Source organism: Rissa tridactyla, chromosome 19 (assembly GCF_028500815.1).
Source record: "Rissa tridactyla isolate bRisTri1 chromosome 19, bRisTri1.patW.cur.20221130, whole genome shotgun sequence".
NCBI classification, from domain to species: domain Eukaryota; kingdom Metazoa; phylum Chordata; class Aves; order Charadriiformes; family Laridae; genus Rissa; species Rissa tridactyla.
Genome location: NC_071484.1, coordinates 762,135 through 783,512, shown reverse-complemented (window position 1 = coordinate 783,512; position 21,378 = coordinate 762,135).

The following is a 21,378-nucleotide window of genomic DNA, read 5'->3' as shown; positions in this document are numbered from 1 at the left end:
CAAAAAGAAATATCTACAAATGTGTGACTAGTGAGGGATAGCATTGACTCATACTCAGAAATTTATCAGCCAGATGAAGACATCAGTCTCTATTTAAACACCTATTGACATTGGCCTAAGACACCAGAGCCCTCATTTCCATCACAAAGAGATTCATGACCTGAGTGATACCTCCATGGTCAGAGTTTTCAGACCTCCCTGTGCACCACTGAGAGCAGTCAGTGTGGGAACACCTATGCCCTCACTAACGCCTTAAAATGCCAGTCACCCAAGACTCTGTTATCTAGGTCTCAGTCAAAAAAAAGAGAAACTGGTGTCTTTGAGAAAATGGTTCAATGTCTTCAGCTCTGAGGATCATGAGGAGGGAATACCCATCCATCACTCTCTTACCTGAGTCTTCACTCACCCTCAGTGAGCAGAATTAATCCCCATTGGAGTGGGCTAGCCTGATGGCCAGGCCTGTGGCTCCCTTAAGACTTTATTTCAGGTCAGACTATGTGAAATAAGAGGGCTGTCACAGATGGCCAAAATAATATTTCTGAGACATGATGCCAAGGATGGATACTGAAGGCAGCCCAGGCATCCTCATACTGTAGCCAAAGAGGGTGCAGTCTGTTTTTCTCACTTTATTTGGAGAAAACTATTTGGTTGGCTGTGTCTGGCCGCCTTCTTGAGGGAAAGGCAAGAAGCGACCTATGCTGGCTTAGACTGGGGATAAGAGAGGAAGAGGGAACAAAGTGCATAAATACACCCTTGGGGAGAAGAGAGGTATCTGTACCCAGTAAGGAATTTTGGCATCTAGGCAGCCGCTGTCAAGAGAAGGGAGATTAATTGGAAAGGCAATACCATATTAGACCACAAGATCCAGCTGGAAGAAGCAGATACATGTGCAGACACACAACCACTTTCCAGCTCTTAAACTTCTACACAGATTATGCTGGATTTTTAATCTGAACCATTTCCCCTGACAGGAGCTGTCTAGGTCTAATTATTTTAGTTTCAGTTAGGAAAGAGCCTGTAGACCCTCTGTTATATTTTCTGTCATTGGGACTTCCTGATTTCCTCCCACTAGCAGTGGCTTTTCACTTTACAGTTGCAAATCTATAATTTTGAGCCAATGCAGAACATATAGCTTAAGAAAACAGGAGAATATCATTGTTTGCAGAAGAAAATCCATATCAGGGAGCTTTTGTACATCCCAATAGTAAGATTATGTTGGTGTGGCTAATTTCACGGAAGAGGGAAGAGTCTGCAGCTCTCCCAGCTGATATGAGCTAAGGAAAAGTTTTTGTAAAGAAATTGTGCTCCACAGTAAAGTATCATAGAATTATAGAATGGAAGGGACCTTAAAGATTGTCTAGCTCCAGCCCCCCTGCCCCGGGCAGGGACACCTCCCACCAGACCAGGTTGCTCAAAGCCCCATTCAGCCTGGTCTTGAAAGCTTCCAAGGATGGGGCCCAGTGTCTCACCACCCTCATAGTGAAAAATTTCTTCCTATTATTTAATCTAAATCTTCCTTCTTTCAGTTTAAAACTGTTACCCCTCGTCCTATCACTACACTCCCTGATAAAGAGTCCTTCCCCAACTTTTCTGAAGGCCCCCTTTAGGTACTGGAAGGATACTCTGTTAAAATCAGCACCTTGGGATTTAGAATTATCCCTAAAGAGGAAAAACCCACAATGTCCTGTAAGAGATCTGATGATATCAGAATAATTGACAATGATGATAAGCAGAACTCTTTAGTACAAAAGATTTTAATAGTATTATCAATGTTCTCCTACAGATTTAATTGTGTCCATATTTGATTGTGTTCAGTTGGCCTTTGAATATCTCCAGGTGTGGAGTCACTATCCCTGGACGTATTCAAAAGCCAGCTGGACCTGGTTCTCGACAACCAGATCTAGATAGTCCTGCTTGAGCAGGGGAGGCCAGATGACCTCCAGAGGTCCCTTCCAACCTCAATCATTCTGTATTTCTGTGATATCTTTGTCATACACAGAACATTTGCCTAGACCTTTCAAAGAAGAAAGCCCAGGTTAGGATTATAATTATTTGGATAGGTGAAATAAATTGCATATTAACAGTGCAATTCAGTAAGGGAAAAAAAAATTAGCTTGTCTTGCCCTTTAGTTGCAGATAGAGTGGTCAGGAGCACTAACATAGTCAAATGAAGCACAAGATGAGTCATGAGATACTTAACAAAAGACAAAAATACAGTATGGGACATGGGAAGACAGTGATGGCAGTAACAGCACAAAGGCTTGAATACTTTTCTTTGCCATCCCTCACAATGAGAAATGGAGGAGAACTGAAGCTCCAATAGTTTCAGTGTTGCAGGTGAGAGGCAGGCTGTAGGGAGCGGAATCCCACAGCTCTTGAATGAAGTCCATTCTGAGCAGGCCCAGCGGAAATGTTACAGCCAGACAGCAGAAATCCAGCTAATATGGCAATTCAAGCTTCCAGAGCCTGAACACAAGCTGAAATCTCTTGAAGGCAATGTCAGGTGACCAGTATATGATTAGATAGACAAATAGCTGGGCTACCTTTGAAGCATATAAAAATATTCAGCCTTCAATGTATCTTGACATGATTACAAAAAACCAACACTGCTACTACTACATCAAGGGCACTGTATTACACCATATCACCTGTTATCCATCCTGTGACAAATGACAAAGCATTTAAAATATATTTGTCTCTTTCAGTGACAGCTGCTCCCCAAACCTTCCACTGCAAATTCTTTTGCCCTGTTGTGACACCTACAGGGAATGGCCCAGCTGCCTGCTCATTTGCTTTCAGACTGCAGCAACATCAGTCGCTCTTAGTATGAGTGCTTGGGTTTTTGCATGGTCTGGTTTTTCTTCCTTAAGCCTGAAGAAGACTTTCTTTTTGAATACTGCTTTCTTGGACCTTTTCTGAGCTTGGTATCTGCTGCTTTTGTCCTTCTTGCAGAAGATTTTAAGTGGTTTGGTAGGCCTGCTATTCAAGTTAAACAGAGTTCACCAGAGTGTTTATTTAAAAATAAAAAAGTAAAAAAAAAGAAGAGAGGGAATAATTTTCTGATCTGAAATATGTGTTTTTTTAACAAATACTTTATCGAGCTACTGAACTTCATTGCTCTTGTAGCTACTTTTGCTTTTGTCAGGAGGCCAAGCTGAGGTCAGGTAAGTGAACGACAGGATGAGATCATACAGGGAGCCTTGTCAGAAAAGGACAGTGTTCAGTATCTCTGTAAAGAGGGAGAGGGAGGAAGGAGCCTGAGGGCAGAACTGTGCAGAAAAGGTACTTTAGCAATCACTGAGAAGCTACAGCAAACAAATGCTGTGATGGCTTGGGTGGGCAGCTAAGTGTTAGATGTTTGATAGCAGCGATAGCAACCTCTTCATTGTCTCATGGATGTGTATATGGGAAAATAAGATCTGTCCAGTTTAGGGCCAGTAGTTTTTTAAAGGTATAAATGAGCATTTTTATGATTCTAAAATCACTAGTAATGACTGTGGTTTGACCTTTCCCTCCTGTCCATCTGACTACACCGTTTTTGTCTAAGGGAGTATTCTTCAAACTTGTCTGGCCTAGGGTTAAGAAACCGCTCCCAACACTGTTGGGGTTTTCAGAATAAGAACAACCTCCAGAGATCCATTCACCCAAAGCAGAAGCTTGCTTTCAAGTCCCTCCAAACAGTATTCTCTCCCCACCCAGTGTCAGAGCCTGTAAACAGCTCATGTGAACATCTCCCTCCATATGAAAGTGCATATATCCAAGCTGCAGAGTCTGTGGACTTCTGTCTTCTGTCCATGTTCGTGGCTCTTAGCAATGATGGATTCCTCTCCATTCTCACCTCTGGGCCTAAGGAGCTATCAAGCAGGTCTAGGTCAGGCTAAGCCACACAACAAAAGTACCTGCCTCAGGGAGCTAAGAAATATTCGCCTTTGTAGGTGAAGGTCATGCATGTGTCAGACCAGGGGTCTGAATGCCTTGAAGTTGTTCATTGTGAGCATCTCCTCACCTCTTCTTTGCAATTGCTGTTGTGTTGTGGGATTTTTTGTTTGTTTGCTTGTTTAAGTTTCTGATTCACACCCTTTCTCCTTTTAGTGTGAGGCCATGGTGGGCCTTTCAGAGCATGCTATCTAACACCTGTGCCACAAAATAGTGATCGTCAAAATGGTGATAGCTCTCTCTTGTGGCAGAGAACATTAAAGCACCCTAAGTGAATAAACATCTTTCCAAAATGTTAAATGGAACAGTGTAAGGAAAACTGAAAAGCAGGGAGAATGTTTTGCATTTCCTCTCATATATTTATTTATATATGGGGAGAGGACCCTTCATGCTTTCAGCCTATGCATTTCCTGCTTCTGCAGAAATGTACGGGAATGCTCCAAGCAAGATTAAATAAGTCTAAGATTTCAGTGCCCAGCCTCCCACCAGGCAATAAGAATTTCTCAGAGCCAATAAGAATGTTGCAGGAAGGGAGAAGTTCAGGAACAGTACCAACATCTCTGTGTGTAGGCTGACGGAGAAAAGTGCTTAGAGCAGCCTCAAATGATACACAGGACTTAGTATCCTCCAGGATGTGTTAGAACACAAATGAATATTTACTCCAACCATAAATAAAAAAATCCCAGTACAGCTATCGGAACCCCTTTCCAAATCAGCCCCATGAACATGCACATACCAAAGACTCAGTCTTACACTTGCAGAAAGCCTTGTTTCTAACTTCTCAGGCAACGCCCCGCTGTCTTCTATGGCTAGAATACTTCTCACCCTCAAGTCTTTAATCTGCTTATGTGCACAGCACATCAGCCTGACTTGGGGTTTATTTAGTACTTTCTTGCCAAAGGACAGTAAGGAAGTTTGCTGTATGCTGCTCTTAAAATGGGTCTGGATGTAAAGTGACTAATGATGTGTATTTCTTACTACTGTAGAACCCAGCTCGGTGTAAGAGCTGTGTCTGTGATTATTACTGCACGTGCACGTGTCCTCTTGTGCAAGGGTTGCATTTGGAATGAAGAGCACAGACATACTAAAAAAGCTACTCAAAGCAACCCCAAAATTGGTAAAAGTAATGAAAATACATGAAACGAGGTGAAAAAATACCCCTCCCCTTTTTTTTATCAAATCCCATCAGTATATTCTTTTCAATTTAAACTTCATAGTTGAGATGGTAAACGAGGCTTTATTTCACTTTCTGGTCATATAACCTTTTATAGATTTTTTTTTTATGGATAAACTGATCATTTTCTTGTTATTACTTCAAACAATACCAAATTGCATGAGAATGGTGAATATTAAATAGCCTCTTGTACAGCTGAATCCTTTTGCTGTCTTATAAAACATTAAAAGTACAATATAATAAGGGTATTCCTGCACTGTGCTGGGCATAATCTGTCCTGTCTGATCTGTTTCTCCAAAATACTGAAAAGTTGCTGATAAAATTAGATATAATGATGTAAACTGAATTTCTTTCCTTGATCTCTCCTGCTACCTGCTGGTCAAGGTGTTTATTGTTCTCACAACATTTCGATTTGATGAAATCCAGTAAATAGGTCAAATGAAAAAAAACCCAACCAAAAAAACCAAGCACCCAAACCCCATAATAAGTGTTATCTCTGCACATACCACAAATTAAACCTCTTTGCTCTTCCTTTGCATTCTTGCCTTGCCGGCAGGTGCAGATGAAAACCCTTGCTATGTAATATAGAGGCTTTAGAAAGTCCAGTGCCAGAAACACACAGGTGAAAAGAGACGAATAGCTGAACTCAGATTTAGAGAAGCTTTATTCAAAGATACAAGCTAAAACAGTTATACAGTTGTAAGTGATTTGTAACAGAAGAAATGGAATAGACTACAGGAAATGTAGGTTTTGAAATTCATTAGTATTTCTAAGAGAGCTTTACATTGTAAGTTATTCAAGAAACTCGTTGATCAGAATGTCCTAGGCTGGAGGAAAGATGTCTTGCTGGGATTAAGGGGTGTGTTGGTGCCTGTTATGCCTAAAGCAAGCTAGGTTCTTCCAAAGGTGTGAATGTCTTGCTAAACAAGGAGGAAGTCTGAAACAGCAAGGAATGCAGTACAAACTTTCTGGCTTTGGGCAATGAAGGGGCTGATAACAAGATGTATGAATACAACTGCCAAAGTGCCTGAGGCCCTGTGATAAAGGAATTGTAGGGCAGGCTGTTGCATGTAAGAGGGCTACTGGATGAGATGCAGTCAGGAGCTGTGTTCTTCTGGTGAGGCTCTCTGCTCTTCTGAACTGTGAGGTTTTCTGCAGAGGGGTTTCTCGCTGTGGAAGGACCAAGCCACGTCAGTTCCATCAGTTTCTGCCTATGGACCTGGCTGTTTCTGTAAACAGGTAAGTCTGCTGTTGGCCAGGAATTTTGCATGCAGCAAACATGTGTATGTAATACTTGTTTAATTTCATCGCGCTGGGAATTCAGGGTGCCATTCATGGGAATCCTTCTCTTCATCAGGTATACTGCAGTCGCAATAAAGACTATACAGAGGGGTGTGATCCTGAATAGACTAATTGGATCTAGTGGTACAGTCAATCAAGGGGAGGGCAGATGTTAAAGGACTGGCCTTAGAGATGGTCACTTGCTTCAGGACTCTGGTAAAATGACTTATCCTTTAGTGTCCACTGTGTATGAAATAGGAGAGAGAAATTAAATTCCCTAAAATTTCTTACACACCCAAATGCTACAGGGACTTGAAGGAGGAAGGAATGACTTAAACAGAAAGACAGAACTGGTCTGTTCTTGCTTTTAATTCTGTTTAATTTATATATTTTATAGTAGCCTCAGTGGGAGAGTTTCAATTTGTTGAACAAGTTTGTGTATTTGGAACTCTGGGTGAGATGTTTAAACCTGTTGAGTGATTTGATCTGCTGCTTTCCATCCTATAATGAACTGGGAAGTTTTTCCTCCCCACATCTCAGCCAGCTTTTAGTTGAAAATCTTTGACTTTAGTAGGGATTACACATACAGACCATCTTGGAAAGCTAACAATTTTGTATATAAATCTTTTTTGCATGGGCAGACACAAAGGTTTCCCACTACCAAATTTATAATTTGAACAATAGTAATGCCTTCCTCTTTCCCTTCCTTCCTCCCTCCCTCCTTTACTTCCTTCCCTCCTTCTTTTCCTCCTTCCTCACCATCTTGTGCAGTACTTTTGGAACCTGGGAATGGCACTCAAAGAAAAATCACAAACAAAAATTGTGCTATGGCTGACTTACAGATAAAAATTGATCTGGACGTGGTAAAAAGGGATTTTTTTTTTCGTGAAGTGGTGTTACACTGTGATGCCAGGAGTTGGAAGGGAATTTACTGCTGCACAGGAACCACATATACTCTTCAATTCAGCCACTATAACTCTGAGTAAAAACATAATCCCTGCTGTGTTTCCTACCCAAGAAAAAATCTGATCAGCTATTGATTCTATTTTTTTTTATTCTTTCATTTGCTGCATGTAAATATGCTTGAGACTGCTTGACTGGAGTGGAACTGATTGGCTAAGCTATTCTGGAAAAGATGCTCAGAATTTTTCTTCAGCTGATCCTGAATATCCATTCAAAATTATTTTCTTCTCTATGATGTGTGACACAGAAGGAAAGATTGCATTCATGAGAAAAGTAAAAGTTTTAGAATAAATGTCCTTTTTTGCACTAAAGAAAATTTGCACATATTCAGTCACTTTAGAAGAGTTACTGCAGAATTATTTATTTCATCACAATTATGTCAGTTACCTTTTCTCACCAAAGAGGTGTGGCTGGTTTTTTAGATGCTGTTCATTTTAATAGATTTTTCATTGCTTTGCATATTTAATCCCTGTGTATAACTGTCAAGTCACTTTAAAATAAAAATTATCAATACATCTATGTGATAAGGAATTGTTCAAATTCATAAAATGCAACGAAAACATGTTAAATTTCAGGAGAGTATGGAAATCAAGTTTTTGTAAAGGGCTGAGCTGCTGTGGGCGTAACCACGGAGAAGTTCACGTTCGTGTGTGGAATACATCTAACAGTCCATTCAGGTATGTTGCTCATTTTCATCTAGAGAAATATGAGGGTGGTATTTCCAAGGACCTTGCTCCCATTTAAAATTCCCAGAGATGAAAACATTGACAGGAGCACAAAGCACTTCCCTGCCAACTTTAGCAGCCAGTTTTGTGAAGTAAAAGGAAGGTAACAGTAGGTTCTTTCAAAGCTACTGTTTAATAAGGCGATGAAGCAGCTTCCCAGAGGTGACATTCAGAACAGAAAGTGCAGCCAGGTAAAAAAGATTGGAAAAAAACACTGCAAATAAATGAATATGAGCAAACCAGATCATATTATTCCCTGTGCATTTAAATGAACTTAAATTAAAATGAAATTAAATTAGCCCTCTCTGTGTATAATTTTTCAATGCCAGTATCAACTGAGATCTTTGCTACTAAATAATTTTCCAATTTCTGACTGGAAAAACTGTTTGTGATTGCCAGTCCAGTCTTATGTTAGAAAGGGTCTGAAAGCTACTGCCTGTTTATAGGCAGAAACACAGTGTAGGATGGTTTGTCCACCAGGGAAGGATTTGAAGTGGTATTTGAGAAAGGAAAAATTGTGAATAAAAACCTATAACACTTCTTTTCTGTATGTCAACAACTTGAAAACACTGGAATTAGTGCATGAAATGAAAAAAATAATTAGATGTTTCAGTCTGCTCTGGGTTTTGTTTCTTTATTTTGTTGTTGTTGGATTTTTTTTAACTCAAATGACTTTTTGTAGAGCTTTCTATAGTAGTGAAAACAGTAGTAGTAAATACCTACTTAATTTTTGTCAATTTTTGACACTAAATCCCACTCAGTGTAAGAATTTCTGAGCTTTTTTTTCCTGTTTTTATTTTTTTGCCTGAAAGATAGGTTATTTCTTCTTAAATATGAAAAATACACATAACTCTATAGGCTCAATACAAATCCATCTTTTCTGGCATACTCAAACAGCAACTTGAAGATAACTATACAGATACCCATATATTGTAGTCCAGAAACACTAAGAGAGTTCTTATGTAGTTCAGGCTTTTTTATCCTTATTTATTATATCTCACATTTTTATTTACTTCTTGGTTATCTTATAAAATTAGTTCCTGCAAAATCCCTGAAAGCTATTACTTAAAAACATGATTTTTATTTGTTGCTGAGTCATAAATTTTAGGCCACTGACTTTGACAGCACTGTTTGTAAAATATCTGGGAAGTTAATCATGCAAACCTTATTTAGAAAGAAATGAGACTGTAAGTACTTGAGCCCAAATAAAGTAAATGCTACACTGGTGTTGTAAGAGAAGTGACTGAGTTTTGTGAGCAAATAAAAAGAGCTCGCAGGGGAAATCTCTAGAGTGTTTATGTTAGCTTTTATTTAGCAACACAAAGAGGTTATTCCCTATATTTTTCAGTAAAAACCCACAATGAATAAGAAAGATCATTGAGTACTAGGAAATGGCCTTCACCTGCTATTTACTACACTAGCTGCTTGAAAGCTTTGCTAGGGTGGTCAGGTCATGTGCAGAATCTGGCATGGAGGTCAACCAGTTTGGAACCTAATCCTATTATTATTAAGACACAGCTGCATAGGAAAGAAAAAAAAAAGTGTACACCGAACTTTGGTCAAAGTGTAATGCTTTCAAGATATTAAGCTGAAACACTTACTGCAGGATTGCAATGAACCTCTGATGGATCTGAAGATCCTTTAGAAAAATTGATGAGGTTTGAGAATAGATTTATAGTGTCCCACAACTGACAAAGGAGAATTTTAGACCATTTCCTGGAACCTTCCTTAGTACTGAATAGTCAAAATAGTGTATCGCGTGCAAGGTGGCTGTTTTGTAAATATTTTCATGGTGGCATAACATTGAATAGTTAATATAAAGACACATATCTGGAAGCAGATATATTTGCATGTGCTTTCCAGTAAGTCCAAATGGGGGAAAACATCCCCATGAAATCTGTTGGTTTACAGCTAAACTAGACAAACGGGATCAAATCAGTACTTGTTCTCAGTAATTCAGCAGCTGTGATACAGTATCCTCTTAATTCAAAGTGAACACCTAAGACTGCTTTTAACATACTTCCAGTATTTTAACTCTTAACATCACTACAGCAGACCATACAGCTCTGTAGGGTGCCCATCATAGTAGAAAATTCTGTACTTTTGTAGTTTTACAGTGGAAGTCTAATAGAGTATTCTGAGAAAGAAAGTGGTGGAGGCAGAAGCATGTAGTTGTCTCAAACAACTTTTCTAGATTGACATCTTGGAACTAATAGAATCACAGAATCATAGAACCATAGAATGTGTTGGGTTGGAAGGGACATTTAAAGGTCACCTAGTCCAACCCCCCTGCAGTCAGCAGGGACATCTTTAACTAGATCAGGCTGCTCAGAGCCTCATCAAGCCTGGCCTTGAATGTCTCCAGGGATGGGGCCTCCACCACCTCTCTCACCACGCTCATTGTAAAGAACTTCTTCCTAATGTCTAATCTAAACCTACCCTGCTTTACTTTAAAACCATTGCCCCTTGTCCTATCATTACACGGTCTTGGAAACAGCCCATCTCCAGCTTTCCTGTAGGCCCCCTTCAGGTACTGGAAGGCTGCTATAAGGTCTCCCTGGAGCCTTCTCTTCTCCAGGCTGAATTATTCTGAATTTGCCTTAAAGAACAGGGCATGGTTTGCACTGGGTTGAAACAAGTAATTCTCCTTGCTTAAATTGTGAGAACTCAGAAAGCTTAAAGTTCAGATTTTTGTAAATCTTCTTAGGTTTTTGTAATATTTCTTACAGTTGCGATATATCAGTTTTGAGAAAGACATCTTTGGTCAACAGCTTAACAATAAATTCAAGTAAGTCTGAAGAACACTGAAGAACCTGATCATTCCAGAGTAACTACTGAGCTGTACAAGGTTGCCTGGAATTGGGTGGCCTCCACAGGCTTTTAAATCTGAGTTCTGAATGGCATTTTGAAGTGGCCTGGTAATAATTTCCACAGCAATGGGAATGCTGGAATTAGCAGTGCACTTAGCTTTGGCACAAGGACTCTTCTGAAGGTAAATCCAAGTGAGTATAATGGAAGAAGAAGAAAGCACTCATTGGAATAAAGAATTATCTGAGTGTATTCCACTATTATGTTTGCATGTAAGTTTTCAGGTTTATTGATGCATAGCTAGTCATGTGTAGATAAGAAAGAGATAATACTGAATTTTGGGGCTGCAGTGCCAGTTTCTAGGAATCTCTGTGCATCTATTGGTATGAAAATAGAGGCAGAAAGTGAGACTGAATTGCTCTTTAGTGCGTCAGTCTATAATTTTAGTATCCCACAGCAGTGAGATTCACAGAAGAGAATTGTCATGAGAATTTTTACTGGGGTTTTGATCTAGGAAGCTTGAGAAGAAACACCCTGGGAGGTCTATGTATACACATCAAAGTTAAAAAACTCCTTTGAGTCAAAAGCTACTGACAGCATTTTTGATAAAGCTCTTTGTCACAGTGAAACTCCATAGGTGCCTATGTAAAGCTGAGTTTTGGAAAGGGGACCAGGCTGTCCGTTCATCCAAGTAAGTGCCAGAAATAAACATCTCAAAAATTGAACTTGATGATGCTGTGATGAGCTTTGTCATTTAGGGTTTTAAAGATAGTTTCTTCCCTTAATCAGAAACTTTCCAACTATCTCTGTTTCCACAGTTAGTGGATGTGTCACATTTCAGATAAAGAATAAGCAAATATTCATCTCAGAATTGTCAGACTTGTAAGTCCAGTTTTACTCCCTTTAATACAAAGCGTTCAAGGTCAAATCTGCTAGCCCAAGGTGATTTTCCTTCTATCTTCGTCACTGGCTTTTGAGGTGTATTTTTAGAATTAATGTCTTCAAGATGAGAACTGTGCTTGAAAAATGCCTGTGTTTTTCTACTGATTATAGAGGGACACTAGGATATCTGTACTATGTTTAGATAACTCACATGTGTAGGATATGTTTCTGGTCTGTCTCAAGACATCTAATTTCCTTGAACCAGAGTCCAGAGTGTCAGTTTCTTTGCACCACGTGAAGGCTAAAAAAAGAAAAAAGACTTTTCAATTGAAGCGTTTTACTAGTTTTGCAGTTAGAAAGACCATTTAATAAGCAGGGAGAAAGTTTGTCATGGATCAAAACTTTCTATGGCTAGGATTTTGTAAAGCTCTGCTTTAGTGTAACTTTGGAGGTGGCAATCAAGAGCTTAAATGTGGAAAACCATGTAAGCCTAAAGGCTTTCCTTAGAAGGAAATTGTCTGTGTTTCTGAGGATTGCATGCCTACAGAGGTGGGGCACAGATGTCCAATACTAGTTCCCTACAGAGTTTAACTGAAGATTTGGGTCACTGGTTTATTCTAGCTTTCCAGAATGGGAATGGGCAATGACATGTGAGTATTTACATTTCGATAGTCCAAGAAATTTGCCCTTTAATTTACATATAACTTAGGTTTTAAAAGTACTGGAATATCAAAGGTTGTTAAGAATTTATCAATGTCCTTGCCTGGGACCCCTGGTCACTGAAATCTATTGATGAAAAATATTTTTTTGAGTGTCTTTAGTTTCCAACAATGATTTCTTTTAGTGTTTTGGCAACCAGCATCTTTAATGTTCAGAAACTATCAGTATGCATGGATTTTTGTCCCAAGGCAGACAATCAGATCTTTGATAGGGGCAGATAAGACCTAAGTGTTTTCTAGAATTACCTACTTTCATTTATTTCCAGATGATTTCCAAAAGTCAGACACAAAGCAGGTTTCGTGTCACCGACAGTAGCTCAGTACTCTAGATAAGTCTATTCCTGCCTGTGTGATTGGATATGACATGATCCTTAAACAGACATAGAGGCAATATGCTGCAGCATGTTTTGGTAATGTTCACAGGGAGCAACTACCTCTGGACTTTAAGCCAGAGCTGACATATGTTAGCCAGCAAATGAGGTACCAGTAGAGCATTAAAGCTTTTGTTACTGCATATACTATTGTTCTTCCCCAAGTGGTAATTCACCTTCAGGAATGGAAATAAACTGGTGGTAAAATCAGGTATTTTTTTCCTAGTGAAGAATTGCCTTGTAAATGTTTTTATGGTTGAAAGTAGATTTATAGAGATTTATAGAGTGATAATTACTCCTTGGTGAAAGAAATCAGTTCCCAGTTTAAAGTGGAAAGAAAAGAGACACATACAATTATACATAACAGGTTGAGGGTAATGTCTTTACTTAAGCCATGAATTTAATTCAGTAATAAACTATAGATATCATCATTTAATAGTCCCAATTGCATTTAGTTCACTTTTCTTCCAGGAAAGGAAGAGTTAATAAGGCAAATATTTTTCCCTGAATCGTTTTTGTAAAGCACTTCCTGTCTGTGTGAGTACAGGAAACTTTGGGAAATTAACATTTGGACAAGGAACAAGAATTGTTGTAATACCAAGTAAGTGAGAAGTGAAGAATTTCGTGTATGAACACTAACAACCTAACTTGCTTTTCCAAGATTCAGCTTCTTATATCAATCCAATTTTACTAATTACACTTCCATGTCCTTTTTTTATAAGCATTTAATTTGTTTGATGGTTTGGGAAATCTTGCATCTGTTCTGGTGAGTATCCACAAGACTGAAAAATATTTCAACAGTGATTTTTCTTATGCCAACCCCATAGCCTTCCTGAATGTACTGTGTACAAGGGTAGTGGTGTGGAATGATTCAGAAAATTTTTTTATTCTTTTAAAGTTAATATGTTGGCACAATAATGGTTGCAGAGAATGTTGTAATGACAAAACTGTGCTCTTTTTGTATCCATGCTTCATCTGAAATATTTTAGCTAGAAAAAACAGTGAAATGTAAAACATGTTTGCTTTTACAGACACAAAATATATACTGATGTGGTCAGTAAAGTATTAATTGATGCCATTTGTGATAAGATTTGGTTTATCAAAATTTTAACGAACAAAAGTAAATTTCTGTGGATACAGTCATCAGTACAGCAAGACATTTTACTTCATACTGGCTTCTAAAGAATTTGGAAAAACAATATTTAACTCTGTCATTCAGTGGTGATAAGGAATATGTTCAGTTCTTCCCATAATCGTTTATGTAAAGTGCCTTGTCACAGTGTGATTGATGGTTATGGAAAGTTCACTTTTGGTGGAGGAACTCATCTGTTTGTGCTTCCAAGTAAGTTTCCAGCAAAAATAGTGATCTCAGATAATAGTCTTTCAGCACATTCCAGATCTAATGAGAGTCCACTCCTGTGTCCTCAGCAGAGCTGGATGCAGAAACTTTCCTGTGTTTTGGTTATAGATATCTTCTCCCAGAGATTCAGATTGAGTGATGAATCCAGATTCGTCCTAGAAGCATGCAGCAGTACAAATCGGACAGGCTAACTTCAAGTTTCTCTTAAATTCTGTTCTGCCCTTGCAATTTCAATGATGTACTTCTATAAAGGAGTTTGTATTCAAGCCCTTCAGCGCCAGGTTTTCATTTCCAAGCTAATTTCTGATAAAGTGCCTAGACTTTTTCAGGGGCTGTGAGACACGTAGCTATTAATTTCCTACCTATTTTGAGACTTTAGGAATGCTAGGTCAAAACTGCTGGATTGTCCGTGCAAGCTAAGCAATTCACAAGTAATTGGAAGTTTAATGGCCCTCCTTTTTAGGCTTAGATATTCGAGCTACTTAAAATGTTATCTTGTTCTACTAGGTTACTTGACTTCATTGTCTATTGAATACCTGTGATAAAATGGGCATTTGTGCTGCTGCTGAGAGGCAGATATACCTGAGAAACAGAAAGCAGTAAAGTAAAATGAACTTTCTTTTCACTTAGAAAGAAATCAGAAGAATATTTGATTAATAGGAAAGAAATTTCCGGTTTGCAGTTTTAGTTTAAAGAAAATATCTGAGGACATAAGGAAGAAAAACAGTCCAGACAGCATTTCCCCAAAATATTTGTCTGTATATGATTGGGTTTTTTTTTCCATTTTGTACTATGAAAGGCACAAATTTTCTTTACAGTCAGGTCCTGGGACTCACCAGAATGCTTTTAGCCAAGAAATTCTTAAGTTCAAATTTCAGAGTTGATTTTTGTAGAAGACTCTCAGGCAGTGCAACTGTAGGAGGAAGAAAGCAGATATTTGGACAGGGGACATAGTTAGTTGTGACAACAGTGTAGTCTAGTTAATGACACTCAGCTTTTTTTACCTGTTTTCTTTATGCTCCTCAGGATGTGGAGATCTATCTGTTTTTGAAGACAAAGGAAATGTGGGAAGAGAAACTGAAAGCTGAATGTAAATCATAAGACAAATACTCAGTGGTATTAAGCAGCTAATTCTAATGGGTGTATGTCTTCACATAAGAAATAAAAATTCCTAAGGTATTCTTCTGGAAGCTGGTCAAAGGCTGTGAGGCCTAGAGTCCATAGGGTAAGGTGATCAAATTTACTGAAGGAAATGAAAATACAGTTTGAAGGGCCAGTTAAACTTGTTCTGAATTAAAACAAAAAAAATATTTGAAGTTTTCCAAAGCTGTTTCGGAAATGTACCCAGCTCCAGTTATTGGTCAATAATACCAATCTGTAGAGTGTCACTCTTCTTCTGTTGTGACAATCTCAAATATTGAAGGAATGTTACATTCAGTTTTCCTGACTGTGTTTTGTAGGGATCAGACTAAATAATCTTAATAAGTTCTGATTCTTGATTTGTCATCAGAATGGTATTCCTGTCAGATTTTGCCTTAGATTCATAGGTGAGAAATTGTGGTTCTGATGAATTCTGTGACAAGCATTTTGCTTTTCCAAAGGGCAGAAAATACTCGTGCAGGAGGATGCTGGTAATGAAAAGTGATATGTACAAAATGATAGGAGGAAACCCAAGGTTTTCTTAGTAAGTGAGCACCACAATGTGTAGGTTAATTCATCTACAGACTTGACTGGATCCAGTTCCTATTCAAAACGCAGTGAGTAATTTATGCCCTGATGAGGTACAAAAAGGAGGACTATGTGGGCTTGCATTCATGACATCTTTATTGCATTTCTAAAAATCTTACATAAACAAGTCATCCACTTAAATATACCTGGGACCACACAGTATAGGCAATGAATAGCTGAAATGTGCATATCCATCACAGAAATTCATTAGGAGTAGGGTTAACTATTTGACTACAAGGACGTGTTCTCTTTCTCTCTCTCCCTTATATTTTAGTCTACATATAAGATCTGAATTCTTAGTAAGGAACAAAGAACAAAGGCTTATAGTTAGGGTGCAAGCATTTTTCTGCCCAGGTAGTTTACAGAATGCAAATGTTTTAATGAGACTTCAATTATATGCCTAGATTTCTTTTTGACAGGTTGAGTAAGTCTGGGATGGGATCATCTTGGTTCATTCCTGTCCAGAAATCATCATAGATCAGGTATTTCCCTGTTTTGTGTACAATTGCAGAGCAGAAAGGTTTTTGCAAAGGAATTAAATGATGTGTGAATTCAGGAACTGGTTATAACAAGTTGCAATTTGGCGAAGGAACAAGGCTCAGTGTTAAACCAAGTAAGTGCATGATCTAAACAAAAGTATCTTAAGAAGTATTGGAGAACCTGATGTTTGAAATTGTAGTACACAATGATCCTGGGAAGGGAATCTCCTTCCATATCTACTGCTTCTAGGGATGAAATGATAGCGTGGCTGGAGCATTTAGTGTAAAGATAGCAGCAAGAAAATGTCTGGGGTTTTTGGTAAAGTCTGACAGTAACTGCCTATGGAGAGTAGCTGTTATGAGAGGAGTTCTTCTTACACACAAAGGAAGCAAGGACTAGATTGCCAGCAAAATTAAAACAGTGTAAATCAGCATGGAGTGCCAGAGAGCTGTCATAAACCTTTCCCCAAACTACAGAGCTGTCTCATTTGTCAAGCTGCTTGAGCTTCATGGTATTTGTAGAAAGAATCATTGCAGACAGTAAAAAAAATGGATTTTCCTTGTGCTTTTCACATTTATCCCTTTTAAACAGTACCCCATGGGCTACCCATGTGTGGAATTACGTGAGCAAGAAACAGAGAGAAAAGATGGCTCTTTAGATAGAAGGTTCTGCCCTGTATATAAAGTGATTTAATATGCATTAACAGAGGTAGAAGACCTTGCAGAATTTCTCATCCTGTTAAATGCAGGACCAGGTGTCCTAGCCAGACATTCTGACTGCTCAGTTACATCTTCCCCTAAAAAAATGTTCAGCACCAGGGAGTGAATTGCTTCTGGTAACCAAGGCACAATTTTGGAAATAAATGTTAACTGTATGATTTCTGTAGAGAGGATCTTAGTTTATTCTTGGCTATGCCAAAGCATCCCATGTTCAGGGCGCTTCATCTTTCTTGTATTTCATGTCAAGTATTGACATGAAACCTGCTTGGAGATAGAGAAGAGACAACCCAGCCTTCATTTTGTGGAGATATCTAACAGGAATTTTGCACATATAGTTTTATTTTGATGACTAGAGTCCCCTGCCATGGAACCTGAAATATGAGAGGAGCATGGGGTTTTTTGTAAGGGAGCTTTCGACAGTGTGTTTTTAGGAAATGCAGCCAGACTCATCTTCAGAAGAGGAACCAGGCTACTCATAAAGCCCAGTAGGTATTTCTACACCAATATGGTTAGGAAAGACTGAGTACTTTAGGTCTATTGTCAGATCTTCTTTAAAATGCAGAAGGAAAAGCTTCTTTAAAACAGGAACAAAAGAGGGTATGGGGGGGAAGAGCACATACTGAACAATTTGCTTGTAACGTCTCTGTCATGTTGATGTGAGTGGAACAGATCAGGAATTGCTGTTGTTCTGATAAAATCAGTGAATGACCTTTGTGTTGTGCAAGCACCATGTTAATCAGGATGAACCCTGCAGGGGAATATATTTGAGATTAGTGTTCATGAATAACCTTTACTTGCTCATAAGATTAGGTGAAAATGGCTCCTGGGATTTAGGTTTGGATCCCTTACTGGATTAATTGCCAACTGAGTAAACAAGAAAAATTAGGACCTTAAATTTGTTTTCTCTGGCGTTTCTTCTGTTTATTTTTTCTTGGATTCTTTCTCTTATGGGTCTGGTCCCTTGCTTAGCTTCTGAGGTTGACTAGCTGGTTGATCTGTCTAAACTCCTTCTTTAGACGATGAGAAATTTTAAAAATAATAATGTTACTTGTTGAAAAAAATGGTCTAAATTTCATCTCACTTTGATGTGTCTAAGAGCACGTTATGGCTTTTAAAGGTTGAAGCTTCTCTCCCTTACAATTTTTGAATAGAGGCTTATTACTGTGGGACAATTGAGTCTTCCTGGAAACTTGCCTTTGGCAGAGGCACAAAACTAATACTGAAATCAGGTACATCCTAAAACAAATAGTTGTTTCACATTATAAATGCAAGGCTGAGACTCTCCTGTCCTCCTAACTGTGGCAAAAATTGTTCTACTTAAAAATTGTCGAAGGAATTTCAACTGTGTTATGCTAACAGGATAATGAGCATGATTTTCTACGTCAGGCATTTCAGAATTATTTCTATCTTCATTTCTCTAGAAAGATCAGAGGCATGCAACTAGAAAGACATCCTAATTTGGAGTCAAAGGCATGTGACGAGGGTAACATCTGTTTTCTCCCTTCATCTCTTTTGAAAAATGCATTTACTTGTCTGGTCCAAAGGTAGTGTGTGGTTTTTGTTAGTGGATGTATCACTGTGTGAATTCAGCATCCAACTTGGAAAGTCACCTTTGGAAGTGGGACACAATTGATTGTGAAATCAGGTAGGTAGAAACCCTGAAGGAGTAAGGATAGGAAAGCCTAATTCCCCTTTCTGTGAAACAGCTGTTAAAATTCCATTGTTCTTTCCTTCTGTGGGAAATCGAAGGTCAAGGTTGACCGTGCATTAGGGAAAAAAAAGTCATTATAAAGCTAAATACCTGTTTGGAGGAATGGACTCTCCTGTATGTGTCACTATGTGCTTTATTTCATTTGTGTTATAAATGGCTTTAATGCAGGTTCTGGAGCAACGGCTATAATAATAATTTTCTGGGCAGCCTCTATTGATATTAATTGTCCACATGAGAGGACAGATAGAGAGCAACCATCCCAATGGACTGTATGCTGGATGTTTCTTTTTCTCCAAAAAGAATAAGCAAATCACTCAGTTATAGCTTTCTACACCTGGAGAGAGGAGTCCTACCCCAAATACTCCTTTTCTTCTTGTTCCAGAAATCTCACAGACCTGCAGGGATGCTCACTGTCCTTTTAATGCCATTGCCCGGCACTTTGTCCTCATTAATTCTCAGAAGCTGCAATTCTTGTCTCGGCTCCGAAAACTGTCTTACTTTTTGCTCTGCTGCTTTTGCTTTTGGCTACAGACAGGTTTCCATCCAGGTTTTCACTCCTTGACAAAAAAAGCTAGGCTGTCTTGGAAAGGGATCTGAACAAGTGTTGTTTGTTTGGGGAATCAAGAAAGATATTTTGAAGGTTTGCACTACGTGCAGGAAGGTCCAGGGGGAGATCTCTGCTTTTAATGTTGATATAATGCTGAAAGAGGAATGTTTCTGTTAATCCTTGTAGCATTTCCTTGCATGAAGGAAAGACAAATCTTGCAGTCAGTGGTCATCTCTGTCAAAACTGAAAAAGACCATCAACTAGGATAATCTTTAAAAGAAATCTAAGTTAAAGTTGCCAAGGAATTTACTTGGGTAGACTAAATTAAAAGAAATGCCGAGAAGGAAGTAATAAAAGACTGGAGGAGAAAACAGGGTTTTGGCTTTAAAGACAAATATGGTGTGAATAGCTATGGAAACAAATTCACCTTTGGAAGCAGAGTGCAACTAAAGGTGAAATCAAGTAAGTTCTAAAACATTTTCTGTTCAATATTGAAACAAAAAAGAAAGATATTAATGAGTTGAAGAAATGTGTACTAAGGTATTTAGTTTTTCAATTTTTCAATCAATTTTTCAATTCTGTCAGTAATCTACTTGACATAAGCAGTGTGGAGTCCTGAACCCATTTGCTCAGGGACACGCATTTTGTACCAAGGCCATGCAGGCACTGGTTGCATTTCTCTCTAAGGATACAAGCTTCTGTTCTTGTTGAGGTGAAAACCACTGTGTGAACTACGACAGGCTCACACTTGGCAAAGGGACACAACTTCAGGTTTTGCCCAGTAAGTGCTGCTACCTTCTTGTAGTCGTCTTCTGTGTGGGGCAAAGCTACCCACTGCCCAGTAAACTTTTCAGAACCTCCCTTCCTGGGGTCTTCAGCTGTGGGGTTGCCTGCCTTCTTCCAGGACAGGCTTTAGCTCAGGGCAGAAGGAACAGTCATCCCAAATGGGGTTTGTATCCATAGGTCCAGGGGTGCTCTTGATCGCACAGACAGATGGCGGGGGGTCTTCACTTCAGGATGTAGCTGACTCTCAGTGACATTCAGCACTGTCTAGTCAGTCTGTGGATGCTCAGCTTTGCCAAGTATTTGGGAAGGTTTTTGTTGAGAGAGGAAATGCTGTGTGACCACAGGAGCTGGTGCATATAAACCTGTCTTCGGCTCTGGAGCAAAACTCACTGTTAGACCATGTAAGTTCAGCAGTGTTGCTACACTTTGTGTTGTCTGTGAGGCGTTTCTTGGGTGGTTGAGAGCAGCATCGTGGCTATTTGGTCATTTATGTGTGGTGATATCTAGCGATGGACTTTGCTTTAAGAGAATGTGCCAGCTTGGTCCACAACAACCCTTCTTACTCTCAGTTTGACTGGGATGAACAAAGTGACCACATGCCTATTCCAGAATGTCCCAGCTGCCCCATGGTGAGGCCGTCCTACTCCACTGGATTCCAATGGAGTTTCTGTTGCAGTGGAAAGCACTGTCACGCTTCTGCTGCCCCTCCTAGCCTAGGCATGGCTGGGCAACAGCCTGGGGAGAGGTACGGCTTCTGGAGAGGGTTGCTGGGCTTTTTGTTATGGAAGGAAATGCTGTGTGATTTTGGGTCCAACTATGACAAACTGACTTTTGGCTCAGGGACCAGACTTTACATCCAACCTAGTGAGTGCATGGTTTTCCTGTGTGTCTTTTTGTTAAAAGTACTTGAGTGTCCACTGGAGCTCCCTGTAGACATACTTCTTATTTTTGGGTCATGTTATAGATGGGGAGGAGGACATGGATGGTATTTCAAGATACTTTCATGCCTAGAAGCTTTTCCAGGGGGAGAATTTATGCTATTGAGGGAAATGTGTTCTGGACATGGTGCTCCAGGCAGCTTTCAGCCTGGATAAGGGGTAGACAGAAAAAGGAAACAAATGTGTCTGAGGAGAGAACCAGAGGTGGAAGGACCTCAAAGAAGCAAAGGAAGTGAAATTTCCCTCCACT